The sequence below is a fragment of the Hemibagrus wyckioides genome, linkage group LG29 (genome assembly GCF_019097595.1).
Source record: "Hemibagrus wyckioides isolate EC202008001 linkage group LG29, SWU_Hwy_1.0, whole genome shotgun sequence".
Taxonomy (NCBI): domain Eukaryota; kingdom Metazoa; phylum Chordata; class Actinopteri; order Siluriformes; family Bagridae; genus Hemibagrus; species Hemibagrus wyckioides.
Window position 1 is genome coordinate 14,980,940 of NC_080738.1, and position 15,725 is coordinate 14,996,664.

A 15,725-nucleotide genomic window follows, 5' to 3' on the forward strand; every position below is an offset into this window, starting at 1 on the left:
ATCAAACACCAGCATTCTCCATAAAACACTTATATTGTCCATCAAACACCAAAATTCTCCATCAAACACCAGCATTCTCCATAAAACACTTATATTGTCCACCAAACACCAAAATTCTCCATCAAACACCAGCATTCTCCATAAAACACTTACATTTTCCATCAAACACCAAAATTCTCCATCAAACACCAGCATTCTCCATAAAACACTTACATTGTTCATCAAACACCAAACTTTTACACCAAAATTCTCCATCAAACACCAACATTCTCCATCAAACATGAACAAACACTAGCATTTTCTGTCAAACACAAACTAAGACTAGCATTTTTTATCAAACACTAGCATTCTCCGTCAAACACAAAGACTAGCATTTTTTTATTAAACACTAACATTCTCCATCAAATACCAACAAAGACTAGCATTTTTTATTAAAAACTAACATTCTCCATCAAATACCAACAACCACCAAAAACACTAGCATTCTCCATCAAGACTAGCATTTTCTGTCAAACACCAACATTCTCCATCAAACGCCAACAAGGACTAGCATTTTCTATCAAACACCAACATTCTCCATCAAACACCAACAAAGACTAGCATTTTCTATCAAACACCAACATTCTCCATCAAACGCCAACAAAGACTAGCATTTTCTATCAAACACCAACATTCTCCATCAAACACCAACAAAGACTAGCATTTTTTATTAAACACTAACATTCCCCATCAAACACCAACAAAGACTAGCATTTTCTATCAAACACCAACATTCTCCATCAAACACCAACAAAAACACCAGCATTCATGGAACCTGAAACAATCTTCGGCAAATAACACAAACAACAACATGCACCATTAAACACCTGTGTAAGATATTATTAAAGAGACATTAATGTATTTTAAACAAGCACATTAATATACAAGCTGCTGTGATTAGACAATCTGACCAATCAGAGTTGAGAATGCAACCATGTGATCCTCTACGTTTCACTTCTGCTCCTTCTTCTATTCACGTATTAATGTGTTCCATTTAAATACCAAGCCATACCTTCTTACCAAAAAGACCCACAGTTCCTTCTCTTCTAAATCTTTAAATCTGATCAGTTGCCAAGAAAGTTCTACTGTGGGCAGAAGATCAGAGCTAGTGTGTGTTTTTTTTTAAAGCAATTCTCATGTCAAAAGTTAACTTCTCAGCAAGCCCTACCTCAGATGAACAGATGTTCTTGTGCATATGTGTGTGTGTGTGTGTGTGTGGGTGTGTATGAGGTCTTTCCTCCACCAGAACAGTGACATGTAAGAAGTGGGCACTTGGTGAGTAAACATTGCTGTCAGGCTGTAATTGCTCTGTCACACCACAAAACTAATGGCGTCCCACCCCCCTCCTTGATTCTACCTAAAACAGCAATCTAAGGCTTTTACCACAGAGACACACACACACACACTTCCTGTCCTCCTGCCATATACTACCCCGAAGGACTTTGAGAACTGTTTATACAGAATATGGAAACGGACCAAGAATGCAAGGATCTATAAGCCATTCATCACTGTCATCATTCATCTTTATGTTAAATGATAAACCTGAGGAATTGCTATTATTATTAATAACAATATAAAGAGTACACATATTTCTAAGAGTCCTGCTGTGGGTTCGAAAGGAAATGTAGGACATCAAATTATCTCACACATATTGAGTATCGTATATCCGATGATTGGCACACGAGAGCGTGCCTCTGCTGTGGTTGCGCTGTTTGTATTGCAGGAGCTTATAAACACGTCTCCCTCTGCGTAGGGGATAGATTAACCACACAAAGCCGTGTGCATTAACATGTATAGAAAATACGGCGTCTGGTGTATTTTTAGATAATGGAATTAAACTGCTGCCTGCTGGGAAATACGCAAGATCGTCCATCAATGGTACGTCCATTAGGAATACAAACACACAGAGACAGAAGCAGAAAAAAAGGTGGCATTAGACACGTCACGCCACATGAGCAGACTTTAAAAGCACTTAAGAAAATGCAAATGACGGTATAGTACAATACGCCAGGTTTAGGCTGTATTATATTATTAAAGTCATCTAAGATCCACATTATTTACATAATCACCTGGGCTTTATACGTGACTGAGCTAGGAACATTTAGAAACAGAAGAATAAACGTTATCTTACCTTCATCTTCCTGTGTTTAGAAAAAATCAACATGCAAAATGCTGAAAATCAATGCGATATACACCGATCAGGTATAACATTCTAATCACTGACTGGTGAAGTGAATAAGACTGATGATCTCCTCATCATGGCACCTGTTAGTGGGTGGGATATATTAGCCAGCAAGTGAACATTCTGTCTTCAAAGTTGATGTTAGAAGCAGGAAAAATGGACAAGTGTAAGGATTTGAGCTTTGAGTTTGATGAAGGACCAAATTGTGGTGGCTAGACCACTGGATCAGAGCATCTCCAAAACTGCAGCTCTTGTGGGGTGTTCTCAGTCTCCAGTGGTCAATCAAAAGCAGACCAAGGAAGGAACAGTGGTGAACCGGTGACAGGGTCATGGGTGGCCAAGGCTCATTGTCCGGTTTTAACCACCTGGCAGATACAACCAAGGTTATTGGATAAAGTGTCTGGTAATTAGCCAATCATTCCAAAGGCACAAACTCATCAGCTTCTAATGAGCCCCAAATTTACCGACATAAACATTACCTTTCAGTCATGTTTACAGACAATATGTTGGATTTTTTTATCTCATCAGACAACAACATTCCAGCACCAGTGACATTTAGTAACAGAAGGCCTTCCTTTCCTTAACATTTCCAAACATTCTGCCTTATAACATTCTGTGTCCATTTGGAGAAAAAGAAATACACAGGGGCGATTTATCCATTTTTGCTGGAGATATTGGTGAAAACCAATAAAAATTTTGTGCCAGGTAAGTCTAAGTATTTTATTTTATTTTATTCGGTGCAGCTACATATTCTTAGCTCGAACATTAACCGCTAGCTTTGCTATTATTTGCATTCTCCTTCTCTTTGCAAGGTGGTGAAAAACCACTGTGGTGTGATAGTAGCACTTGTTCTAATCTTGCTTCAGAGGCTCACAGACTGTCAAGTGTGGAAGGTGGCAGCAATGAAACAGAATTAAACTCATTTCCTTAAATATTTGAAATATAATCCTAGAATTAAGTTCGTGGTTTTACTATGACATGGTTACTGTTACAAAAATGAAAGTGAAAAAAAGAAGAAATCTTTCACATGCATACTACAGCCTTTGCTATCCTCTGTAATATCTCTTTACCCTTTAATTGTTTTCTTTTTCACGCTAGAATTACATTTTTCCCTTCAATGCGCTTCATCGCACTTGCATCTGCAAGACGTTGTGGTACTTATGAATTCTGTCACTGAAACCAACCACTGAGCAAGAAAACCTTTTAAAGAAAATTGTTCAGTTGTACAAAATGTTTACGTTAATCACCATTAATATCAAAAGACGAACTATAGATGCATTAAAATAATAAATATTAGAATTGTTGTTGATCTTTCGGCTGCTCCCTGCTTGTGAGGGGTCGCCACACCGGACCAGTTGGTCCGCACAACAACTTGGCACAGGTTTTACACCGGATGCCCTTCCTGGTGCAACCCTCCCATTTTTATCCGGGCTTGGGACCGGCGCTGCATCCAGTGGCTCGGGTTTGGGCACTGGCTGAGAATCGAACCCGTGCAAGAAACCTCCTGAATATTAGAATAGTATTACTGTTAAAGTTTTAAGAGATAATCTGGAGTTTGTGAATTCTGTTGTGTGTTCCCTACGACTAATGTGAAACTAAATCATCTCGACTGTCCCGTTTGGGCTTGTTTTTCCTCCGTGTAACATGAACGGTTGGAGACATGACCAGTATCACATTTATCTCTGTGGCATTGATGAAGCTGCACTGGTTTTATTGCCTATTTATTTGAATTATTCATGGCTAAGACTATGTCGAGCATCGAGCAAGGAACGAGCATGACACGATAGAGAAAATCGAAGCTATCTTAAATGCAGGAGATTGGAGCTTCTAAAGCTCGGGGGTACTTTTACATAACGGTAAAAACGTGTAGGATTTTAAAGCTTTCTGTATAAATGTATGGGATTTATGGATTTTTACTTTCAGCACTAGTGGAAATGTGAACAAATGATGTAAAACTTGTAAAAATGTAAATAACAAGCACCATATAACCCTCTAATGGACGATTTTAAAGGCACAGCGGCAATGAAAACAGGACCAAACAATCAGGAATGTCAATATTTACCTCAGGTTTGTTGCTAGATTGTTAGGAAAAGGCACCAGAAAAGCAAAAAATAGATTAAAAGTACAATTAGCACTGATTGCTAACTGAAACAGAGTAGAGGGGGAGGGGAGGGAGAGACTAGGTAGGGGAGGGGAGTTGGAGGGTTTCCAGTAAATGCAAAAGATCATGCTTTCCAACAACGCTCCTACAAAACTCTCACGACGATACGTTTAATAGCCGTGGAATATCGTGCAGCCTGTGATTAGCTTCTGCCTGCTATGAACCCGTGCCTTAAGTTTGTGTGAAAAATGCAGGCAATCTTGTTCCCTTTTTTCTCAGGCTCTGTGGAAGCACATTAAAACCCCATCGATCCTCCTTACTCTGCAGTGTAATCTGAACGTAAAGAGGAAAACACACACACACACACACACACAGCCAGCGTATAGATTCAGAGCAGAGCGGGGGAACGAGCGCCGATCGATAGCAGTGATCAGGAATAAAATAACCTTTTGATGACCAGAGGAAATGTGATCCATTCGTCCCAGTAGTATTGATCCCCCCCCCTCCCTCGCTCGTCCCTCATTTTTCTTGAGGACTTACGCAAAAGCAGGAAGAAAGATAATAGTGGGAACACCTACAGAAGGGTGAAGACATAAAGGTCTGGAAGATAAACTGGGTTTGGATGGATTAGGGAGAGAAGGTGAACTTTCAGGATGTAGATTGAAGATGATGGGAAAGGAAGCGAGAGAGAGAGAGAGAGAGAGAGAATGATGACTCGGCGTTAAACAGAGAGTTTGCTGCAAAATCGTCTAGACGAATTTCCGTTACCTCAAATGTAGTTTGTTGCACTTTTAATGTTGGGCCGAAGTTATGAAAGCTTATGTGTACGAAGTAATGAAGTAATAAAAGTTGATCATTTTCGTTCTTGCAGACACTCTGATGTGGTTTAGGACACAGAGGGATCGCTATCATCTATAAACATGAAGCAGAATCTGATTATAGACTCTATAATTTACTTAGAAATTTGCCCATTTAAACAGAGTGAATCATTTTCTTTACTTGTTAGCTGTATTATCATCAGAACTGCAGCACAAAGCTAAAGGAGGAAACGCCACATAAAGAACGTCTTCAGCTGCATTTAGCTTAACAAGAGAAAACGGTTTAAACTTGAAAGCCAGTGATTTTGTTGAACTGAAGAGAGAAAGAAAGAAAGAAAGAAAGAAAGAAAGGAAGGAAGGAAGGAAGGAAGGAAGGAAGGAAGAAAATGAAGGAAAAAGGAAATGAAGGAAAGGATGGAGGAAAGAAATGAAGGAAAGGATGGAGGAAAGAATGGAGTAAAGAATGGAGTAAAGGATGGAAAGAATGAAGTAAAGGATGGAGGAAGGAAATGAAGGAAAGTATGGAGAAATTAAACGAATGAAAGAATGGAAGAAGGAAATGAAGGAGAGGAAGGAAATGAAGGAAAGGATGGAGGAAAGAAAAGATGGATGGATGGAAGGAAGGAAGGAAGGAAGGAAGGAAGGAAACGAAGGAAATGAAGGAAAGGATGGAGGAAAGAAAAGATGGATGGATGGATGGAAGGAAATGACAGAAAGGATGGAGGAAGGAAATGAAGGAAAGGATGGAGAAATTAAATTAATGAAAGGATGGAAGAAGGAAATGACAAAGGATGGAGAAATTAAATGAAGGAAAGGATGGAAGAAGGAAATGACAAAGGATGGAGAAATTAAATGAAGGAAAGGATGGAAGAAGGAAATGACAAAAAGGATGGAGGAAGGAAATGAAGGAAAGGATGGAGAAATTAAATTAATGAAAGGATGGAAGAAGGAAATGACAGAAAGGATGGAGGAAGGAAATGAAGGAGAGGAAGGAAATGAAGGAAAGGATGGAGGAAAGAAAAGATGGATGGATGGATGGATGGATGGAAGGAAGGAAGGAAGGAAGGAAGGAAGGAAGGAAGGAAGGAAGGAAGGAAGGAAGGAAGGAAGGAAATGAAGGAAATGAAGGAAAGGATGGAGGAAAGAAAAGATGGATGGATGGAAGGAAGGAAGGAAGGAAGGAAGGAAGGAAGGAAGGAAATGAAGGAAATGAAGGAAAGGATGGAGGAAAGAAAAGATGGATGGAAGGAAGGAAGGAAGGAAGGAAGGAAGGAAGGAAGGAAGGAAGGAAATGAAGGAAATGAAGGAAAGGATGGAGGAAAGAAAAGATGGATGGATGGATGGAAGGATATGACAGAAAGGATGGAGGAAGGAAATGAAGGAAAGGATGGAGGAAAGAAAAGATGGATGGATGGAAGGAAGGAAGGAAGGAAGGAAGGAAGGAAGGAAGGAAGGAAGGAAATGAAGGAAATGAAGGAAAGGATGGAGGAAAGAAAAGATGGATGGATGGATGGATGGAAGGATATGACAGAAAGGATGGAGGAAGGAAATGAAGGAAAGGATGGAGAAATTAAATTAATGAAAGGATGGAAGAAGGAAATGACAGAAAGGATGGAGGAAAGAAATGAAGGAAAGGATGAAGGAAAATATGGAGTAAAGAATGGAGTAAAGGATGGAGGAAGGAAATGAAGGAAAGGATGGAGGAAAGAAATGAAGGAAAGGATGAAGGAAAATATGGAGTAAAGGATGGAAAGAATGAAGTAAAGGATGGAGGAAGGAAATGAAGGAAAGTATGGAGAAATTAAACGAATGAAAGGATGGAAGAAGGAAATGAAGGAGAGGAAGGAAATGAAGGAAAGGATGGAGGAAAGAAAAGATGGATGGATGGAAGGAAGGAAGGAAGGAAGGAAATGAAGGAAATGGAGGAAAGAAAAGATGGATGGATAGATGGATAGATGGATGGATGGATGGATGGAAGGATATGACAGAAAGGATGGAGGAAGGAAATGAAGGAAAGGATGGAGAAATTAAATTAATGAAAGGATGGAAGAAGGAAATGACAGAAAGGATGGAGGAAGGAAATGAAGGAAAGGATGGAGGAAGGAAATGAAGGAAAGGATGGAGTAAAGAATGGAGGTAAGGTTGGAAAGGAAAGGAAGGCTGGAGGAAGGAAAGGAGGGAGGAAGGAGAGGAAGAAAAAAGTAAAAAAGAAAAAAGTAAGAGTGAGAAAGAAACAATGAGTAAGAAAAAGAAAGAAAGAGGGATCGATGGTGAGGCAGAAAGAAAGTAGTCTTACTGTCTGTGTGCTTTTCAGCCATTTTTTCTCGAGTGTGTTTAGTCATTTAATGTCAGGAAATACTCGGCTTTGTCCGCAACACACATACATACAGAGAGAGAGAGAGAGAGAGAGAAGAATGAGAACAATTGAACGAGGGAAACATAGGATGAGAGAGGGAGTGATGCTTGAAGGGACACAAATTGATTTCACGCTGTGAGAACAAGACAAAGTTGATGTATTTGCTTTGTGCTGAGGAGAATCGAGCTCATTTCTTTCTGCAGGTGATTTGTGTCTGAGTGCTGAAGGAAATTTTAAAGCAACCTCTTCTCCCTTTCACTGTATATTTAACCCTGTCAGGTGACTAATCCCAGCGGACTCCGGGCCGTCGCAGGTGCAGGAAAATACAAGAGAGCTGGTGAGATTCGGAGCTCTGCTAAGCCGAGTTATTATTATCACTTTGTCGTTGTTTACTTCCCCAACTTCCTGAAATGTTCTCTGAAAGTCTCCAGTGTCAGCACTCTGGAAGATTCAGAGGTCTAGCTGTAACTTTTCCTGCATGGATGTTGTGCTTTTTGCCTTTTTAACTAAAAGAGAGTGAAAGTAAGATTGCTTATAGCTGCTTTAACATAACTAATGACAACTGCTTATAGCTGCTTTAACTTGACTATGATTGCTTATAGCTGCTTTAGTATTATTGATTATAACTGCTTATAGCTGCTTTAAGATGACTGATAATGATTGCTTATAGCTGCTTTAACATAACTAATTACAACTGCTTATAGCTGCTTTAACATAACTGATTATAACTGCTTATAGCTGCTTTAACATAACTGCTTATATCTGCTTTAACATAACTAATTACAACTGCTTATAGCTGCTTTAACATAACTGATTATAACTGCTTATAGTTGCTTTAATGTAACTGATTATAACTGCTTATAGCTGCTTTAACATAACTGATTATAACTGCTTATAGCTGCTTTAACATAACTGCTTATATCTGCTTTAACATAACTAATTACAACTGCTTATAGCTGCTTTAACATAACTGATTATAATTGCTTATAGCTGTTTTAATGTAACTGATTACAACTGCTTATAGTTGCTTTAACATAAGTGATTATAACTGCTTATAGCTATTTAACATAACTAATAACTGCTTATAGCTGCTTTAATATAACTGGTTACAACTGCTTATATCTGCTTTAACATAACTGATTATAACTGCTTATAGCTGCTTTAACATAACTGGTTATATCTGCTTTAACATAACTAATTACAACTGCTTATAGCTGCTTTAACATAACTGATTATAATTGCTTATAGCTGTTTTAATGTAACTGATTACAACTGCTTATAGTTGCTTTAACATAAGTGATTATAATTGCTTATAGCTATTTAACATAACTAATAACAACTGCTTATAGCTGCTTTAATATAACTGGTTACAACTGCGTATATCTGCTTTAACATAACTAATTATAGTATTTTTATGACTGCATATAGCTGCCTCAACATAATTAATTATGACTGAACATATAGCTGCTTTAACATAACTAATAACGACTGCTTATAGCTGCTTTACCTTAATTGATAATGACTGCTTATTGCTGCTTCAATATAACTGATAATGACTGCTTATAGCTGCTTCAATATAACTGATAATCACTGCTTATAGCTGCTTTAACATAATTGATAATGACTGCTTATTGCTGCTTCAATATAACTGATAATGACTGCTTATTGCTGCTTCAATATAACTGATAATGACTGCTTATAGCTGCTTCAATATAACTGATAATCACTGCTTATAGCTGCTTTAACATAACTGCTTATATCTGCTTTAACATAACTAATGACAACTGCTTATAGCTGCTTTAACATAACTAATTATAGTATTTTTATGACTGCATATAGCTGCCTCAACATAATTGATTGACTGAACATATAGCTGCTTTAACATAACTAATAACGACTGCTTATAGCTGCTTTACCTTAATTGATAATGACTGCTTATTGCTGCTTCAGTATAACTGATAATCACTGCTTATAGCTGCTTTACCATAATTGATAATGACTGCTTATTGCTGCTTCAATATAACTGATAATCACTGCTTATAGCTGCTTTACCATAATTGATAATGACTGCTTATTGCTGCTTCAATATAACTGATAATCACTGCTTATAGCTGCTTCAATATAACTGATAATCACTGCTTATAGCTGCTTTAACATAACTGCTTATATCTGCTTTAACATAACTAATGACAACTGCTTATAGCTGCTTTAACATAACTGCTTATAGCTGCTTTAACATAACTAATGACAACTGCTTATAGCTGCTTTAACATAACTGATTATAACTGCTTATAGCTGCTTTAACATAACTGCTTATAGCTGCTTTAACATAACTAATGACAACTGCTTATAGCTGCTTTAACATAACTAATTATAGTATTTTTTATGACTGCATATAGCTGCCTCAACATAATTGATTATGACTGAACATATAGCTGCTTTAACATAACTAATAACGACTGCTTATAGCTGCTTTACCATAATTGATAGACTGCTTATAGCTGCTTCAATATAACTGATAATCACTGCTTATAGCTGCTTTAACATAACTGCTTATATCTGCTTTAACATAACTAATTGCAACTGCTTATAGCTGCTTTAACATAACTGATTATATCTGCTTTAACATAACTAATTACAACTGCTTATAGCTGCTTTAACATAACTGATTATAACTGCTTATAGTTGCTTTAACATAACTGATTATAACTGCTTATAGCTGCTTTAACATAACTGATTATAATTGCTTGTAGCTGTTTTAATGTAACTGATTACAACTGCTTATAGCTATTTAACATAACTAATAACAACTGCTTATAGCTGCTTTAATATAACTGGTTACAACTGCATATAGCTGCTTTAACATAACTAATTATAGTATTTTTTTATGACTGCATATAGCTGCCTCAACATAATTAATTATGACTGAACATATAGCTGCTTTAACATAACTAATAACGACTGCTTATAGCTGCTTTAACATAATTGATTATAACGACTTAGAGCTGCTTCAATATAACTGATTACGACTACTTACAGCTGCTTTAATATAACTGATAATGACTTCTTATTGCTGCTGCAATATAACTGATAATGACTGCTTATTGCATCTTTAATATAACTGATAATGACTGCTTATTGCATCTTTAATATAACTGATAATGACTGCTTATTGCATCTTTAATATAACTGATAATGACTGCTTATTGCATCTTTAATATAACTGATAATGACTGCTTATAGCTGCTTCAATATAACTGATAATGACTGCTTATTGCATCTTTAATATAACTGATAATGACTGCTTATAGCTGCTTCAATATAACTGATAATGACTGCTTATAGCTGCTTCAATATAACTGATAATGACTGCTTATTGCATCTTTAATATAACTGATAATGACTGCTTATAGCTGCTTCAATATAACTGATAATGACTGCTTATTGCATCTTTAATATAACTGATAATGACTGCTTATAGCTGCTTCAATATAACTGATAATGACTGCTTATTGCATCTTTAATATAACTGATAATGACTGCTTATTGCATCTTTAATATAACTGATAATGACTGCTTATTGCATCTTTAATATAACTGATAATGACTGCTTATTGCATCTTTAATATAACTGATAATGACTGCTTATAGCTGCTTCAATATAACTGATAATGACTGCGTATTGCATCTTTAATATAACTGATAATGACTGCTTATAGTTGCTTTAACATAACCGATTGACTGCTTATAGCTTCTTTAACATAATTAATTATGGGTTTTGTGCTTTTTGCCTAAAGAAAGTAAAGGTAAGATTGCTTATAGCTGCTTTAAAATAACTGATCACAGGAACTGACTTGTTTTGCAGATGTTCCACAGCATTAAATGCAACAAACCATGGATTATAGTGTGTTGCTTAATAAGTGAACAAATGAATAAATGAAGCTACGCTGTGACAAATTGCTGTGGTGTAAAAGAAATAAAACATTTCGAGGCGTGCTGCTGCAGGAAACTAATCCACTCCATGATGGTTACAGTAACTACTACACCACTGATGAATACACTCCTCCGTGTGGTGCATGCTGTCATCTCCACTACCCTCAGTCAATAAGAAGACATTGTTGTGGTCTGAGATTAGTGAAGAATGATGGAGTCCTGGTTCTCCCTCTCTCTCTCTCTCTCTCTCTCTCTGTAGTGTTCTTCATGCGTGAGTGCTGAAGGAAGTCTAATTAAGCTAATGCAGCAGATGTGTCAGAAGGTGGCCCTAGTGGACGTGTGGGATGATTTAGAGAGAGAGAGAGAGTGTGTGTGTATATGTGTGTGTGTGTGCATGTGGCCACATCCTGATTTATTGCGCTTTTAGTTGCATTCTATGGGACTCGATTAACTGAGGGTACCAAGGGTCCGTCTGCTCAAGGACAACGGCACACACGCACATTTGGCCAAAGAGCTAGGACGAGTGCAAGGTGTGTGTGTGTGTGTGTGATATTGCATGCGTGTGTATGTATGTGTATTTATGTCTGCAGAGGGCAGTAAAGGTTCCCGCAGAGGTTTCTCCTCCTCTCTCCATTAGCGCTAGCCTCAGCATCATGGTGGACACACCCATATCTGCAGAGGAAAGATAGATAGAGGAATGATGGACGAGAAAGAAAGAGAGAGAGAGAAAAGAGCAGATCAAAGCTACAGGGATAAAATGATGTATGCTGCTTAAATCACACACATACAGTATAAACATTACACAAGGTTTTTATTGTTGCTGTGTGTGTGTGTGTGTGTGTGTGTGTGTATATATAAGTGTACGTGTAAGATTGGTGGAGAACTCTTATTTCCACAAGTGCATTAAGTGTGTAAACCAGGTTCAGTGGGTTCGGCTTCATCTACAGGACGTGATTTGTTAGTTTATAATATACACTCATGCCAATCCTGCATGGTGTCCTTCGACAAGGAAGACAAGTAATGGCAGTGAGTCAGAATAAATGCTTTTAAAAGATAAAACAACTCACACACACACACACACACACACAGAGAGAGAGAACAAATGAACTTCACCTTCTTTTAGACATCTTTTTCATTGGACATTGGAAGTGCTGGATTGAAAAAGTAAATATTAATAACAATTCCACGCCTGATTCAGGACGATGCACCTGATGATCATTTTGCTATTTTCTTCTTAAAACCTTTTCATCCCGGACGTGAAACTGGCAAGCGAGGACTTCTGTAACGTACCATGTGATAAAAGAGTTTTATACATGTACAGTTTATACATAAGGCATACTTGATAAATGCAGTGGTGTTGTATCCTTTCTTCTCTGTTCCTTTATTTTGAAGAGCTTCTTTCCTGGTAACTCGGCATACGAACTGAATTGATTATGGAGGCGAGTTCTTGGGGTGAAAATTTGTATTGGGAAATAAATTTTCCCGTAAGAAATAATGTAAATGCAGATAATCCGTTCCAGCCACTCAAAAATATCACCAATACGAAGCGTAGCCTCCTGGTGGTCCAGAGGCAGGATCCTGTGCTCTCATTGCTGCAGCCCGGGTTCGATTCCCGGGCAGGGATCTAACCCAGCCACTGAAGAGTTCACTCTCAGTGCCGGTCCCAAGCCCAGATTAAATGGGAGGGTTGCGTCAGGAAGGGCATCTGGAGTACAACCTGTGCTAAATAGAAAAATGTGGACAAAATTATCTGCTATGCCGACCTTCAAACCGGGATCAGCCGAAAGAACAACAACCAATACGAAGCGTATGTAAATCTGCTTACAAAGAACTGACCCAAGCCAAGCATTCCATGTCAAGGCTCCTCACAGGAAGTCGTGCCACCAAGCTTGGGCTAAAAATAGAACAGACCATCAATCTGTCAACAAATAAAGACCCGAAAAATCACCTAGCCGTAGTGCCCACCATAAGGGATATCTCCATCTGTATTGTGCTTCTTGTGTCTTCATTCCCTTCTTGTGATGTTTCCTGGATTGATATTCTGCATACAGCTGAGGAAATAAAGGTTTAAAAACTAGTGAGTAAGATGTTCACAAGCTGTCAGAAGTACTACTGTGTTTTTATATCCATCAATCGTCCGTGGAGGGTGAAGACGGGTCTCCTGAGAGACACATGACGCCAGATAACCTCATGTTGCTGAATACACTCTGAGGAAAAGCATCATCTGCCCTCTTCCACATACACGAGCTCCGAGATGCTACGATTAGCTAGTGTTGCTGTGATTGACAGACAGCGTATCATCTCTCCCACCGCAGCGTATCTGACTGTCCTGGTATGATCGGGATTTTAGCTCTCGATCTCCGGATGATGGAGCGAACGCTTTTTCTTAGAGCCGCACAAGAGAGTCTACTGTTTCGTTGTTTTGATTTGATCTGTCTGAGTGTCTGATTCTATGCCGGCGCTCGTCGCTACACCTGATCAATTCCTTGTACGATCGCTGTTCAATCCGATGTGATCGTTTATCACATCATCTTCCAGCTTCCTCTGTTGGTTAAATGAGATCAAAGATTTTGTTGAAAGTGAGTTTGTTAAGAGAATCACTTTCACCTTTCACAAAGCTTTGAATGAATGATTTTGGAATTGTGACTGATGTACTGATATATTGTTACATCCGTAATTCATCTATCCAGAGAATCTCTCTCTCACTCTCTCTCTCTCACTCTCTCTCTGTCTCACTCACTCACTCACTTGTTCTCTCTCTTGTACACACTCTCCCTCGTGCGCTCTCTCTCTCTCTCTCTCTCTCTCTCTCTCTCTCTCACCCACTCACTCTATCGTTCTCTCTTGCTCTCTCACTCTATCGCTCTTTCCCACTCACTCACTCTCTCTTTCTCTCTCTCTCTTGCTCGCTCACTCGATCACTCTCTCTTGCTCTGTCACTCTATCGCTCTCTCTCACTCTCTTTCTCACTCACACACACTCTCTCCCTCTCTCTCTCTTTTGCTTTCTCACACACACGCACACACACACACACACAGACACCTTTTCAATCTTTTCCATCAATGGGAATTCAAGTTATTCAAAATTCTGACACATAGAGGTGTGTGTGTGTGTGTGTGTGTTAGAAGAGACGAGCCGTGACTATATGAAATACGAATGCAAATGATTTCATCGCCCCAAACATGCGTCTGTGTTGAAAACTGACATCCCGAAAGTTTTGAACACCTCAGGATGTGTGTGTGTGTGTGTGTGTGTGTGTGTGAGGGATGGTGGGAGAGGGGGGGAGGGAGAAATCGTGGCCTGTTTTCACTTGCTGGTGTTGATGAAGTTTTTTTTTTTTTTTTCACGGTGTACCCTGGCAGTTTCTTACGACTGATTCGACAACTGTGAAAAACATGGTAATGAGGCGACATGCAGATGTTTTCGGAAAATATCGGATTCGTTCCAGCACATGCACCACACATACTAATATGACAGCTACTTCCAGGAGATTGGAATTAACATAAATTAACATACAACTGATTATGAAAGCAGATGTTTTCTCCTGCCCGTCATTTCTGTAGTGTTGATGCACGTATTCGCCTATTTTCTTTCCCCCTCAGGAGTCAATATCAGGTGTGCAGTGTCTATGTTGCCTGCGCAAAACTCGCAGCACAAAAAAGTTAAGTTTGTAGCAATTTGCTAGCGGTCTATATGAAGATTTATTTAGATGTGCAATTTTATTTCTTTTTAAATAAAACCCAAGTAAAAACTCGGGTATATATGTATATATATGTATATATATATATATATTTTTTTTTTTTTTTTTTTTTTTTTTTTTTTTTTTTTCTACCACCTCTTCTATTCATTTGGTCCGGTTTCCTTTTATAACCAGGTTTCCATCATATCTTGATGTTTGCAGAAAGTAGTTGCAGTAGATTGCAGTGCCTTCAGGTTAGGTTGTGTTACTGAATGTCTAACAGGGTTGTTGCTTCTGTTGCTTCTTGGACCCCCGAGGGGCCGTCTAACAAACTTCACTCGAGTGAATAAAATATTGGAACGACACAACGGCCAAGGGAATTCAGTCAGCTAACAGTGTGAGAGGAAAGTGCTGTTAAAAATGAGAAAGGCAACAGGATGCTGATGTTTTATTCCACTTCCAGAACCTATTTTTTCTTTCTTTCTTTATTTATTTTTTTAATAGTATGGCCGAAACGGCTAGAGATGGGTCGGAATCTGGAAATGCTCATTTCCGATAATCTGAGATGGGTTTGCATTCTGAGAAGGTTGATAAGACGTTTTATAAACTTTATTCTG